General features: G+C 40.7%; 1 pseudogene; it reads left to right on the plus strand.

Moving 5' to 3' along the window:
- Positions 1–106: 106 nt before the first annotated feature.
- Positions 107–1585, plus strand: part of LOC104872329 — a 7783-nt pseudogene continuing 6304 nt past the window's right edge.

The raw sequence follows: 1585 nt of genomic DNA on the forward strand, positions 1-1585 counted from the left end.
GGCTCCGAGGGGGGAGGAGGAGGAGGAGGAGGAGGAGAGAATGACGTTTTCTTTCCAAAGGTACAGGAAGAGGGAAATATCAGCCTCAGAAGGAGAAGCAACCGACATGGAGGCAGAGAATGCGAGATGTGTGGAAGATCTTGGATCGCTGTGGAGATGTTGCAGTGGCTGGAACCTACCCTGTGACTTGGCCAAAGTCAGGAATTCCAGAAGCTCTATGGAGTTTAGCAGGAAGAGCTTGGTAAGATAAGAGTCATGGAGAGGTGTCTAGAAAGTTCTGTTCGTGGATATGATGGCTCAAAAAAAGGTGTCCCAGGACTGATGGACTTCCAGAGGCACCTCTAAGATGGGAGTCCTTGTCCTCTCCCTCCTGCTGTGTCCAGAGCAGTGGCCAGGGACTAATCTTAGCTATGGTTGTGTCCTAGTTCCTCCCAGAAGAAGCCCCCTTACCATCCCTTGCTGCAGCAGGAATGGTCCTCTGAGTTAACAAAGGCTATTTCGTCTACACTCCCTTCCTTTCCTGTCTCTACCAGCCTAAGAAAAGTCACTTTCTTTTCAATACAAGTGGAGCAACTCACCTAAAACATGGAAAGCTAATAACCGGTGCTTGAATAGAACTGTTTATCTATTCTGACAACTCTTCTACTGTCTTGAAAAAATTTGTACTACCTAAAAATGTTATACCACTTCCTATAGAACAAGTCAGATGGAACATGATTAGTTCTTTTTTTAAAATTTTTTTCACCTTAATTGAGTTTATTGGTACATTTTAGGGATACAGTACAGTTACATTCATTGCTGGGACCTTGTACCTCTACATGACTGGTCTTGGTTCTCAGTTTTTCCCCTTGTCCCTGCCCTCCCTTCACCCCATCCTCCCCTCCCCATCTACAAACACTTTATTTCCATCTTTTCATTATCTCACATTTTTTTCTTTTCCCTTATTACCCTTCCCCTACCCATCCCACCTTCCCTACACCTTTAGCTCCTTTCTTCCCATTTCTAAATGTCAGTAATCTTACTAGAATCTTATGTATTATTGCAGTTTATTCACACCAGAGAAACTGTTCGGTATTTACACATGTGTGCCTTATTTATTTCACTTAGGAGTATATCTTCAATATGTATCCATTTTCCCATGAATGAATCTATTTTCTCATTCTTTTTTTTTTAATTTTATTGAGTTTATTGGTACATTTTAGGGTTACAGTACAGTTACATTCATTGTTGGGATCTTGTACCTCTACATGACAAGTCTTGATTCTCATTTTTTCCCCTTACCTCTGCCCTCCCTTCACCCCCTCCTCACCTCCCCATCTACAAACACTTTATTTTCATCTTTTCATTCTCTCACATTTTTTTCTTTTCCCTTTTTGTTCTTCCCCTACGTATCACACCTTCCCTACACCTTTAGCTCCTTTCTTCAAATTTCTAAATGTCAGTAATCTTATTAGAATCTTATGCATTGTTGCAGAATATTCACACCAGGGAAACTATTTGGTATTTACACATGTGGGACTTATTTATTTCACTTAGGAGTATATCTTCAATATGTATCCATTTTCCTATGAATGAATCTATTCTC

The sequence above is a fragment of the Fukomys damarensis genome, unplaced genomic scaffold, assembly GCF_012274545.1.
Source record: "Fukomys damarensis isolate Sample0158 unplaced genomic scaffold, DMR_v1.0_HiC HiC_scaffold_8, whole genome shotgun sequence".
In the NCBI taxonomy this organism is placed as follows: Eukaryota; Metazoa; Chordata; class Mammalia; order Rodentia; family Bathyergidae; genus Fukomys; species Fukomys damarensis.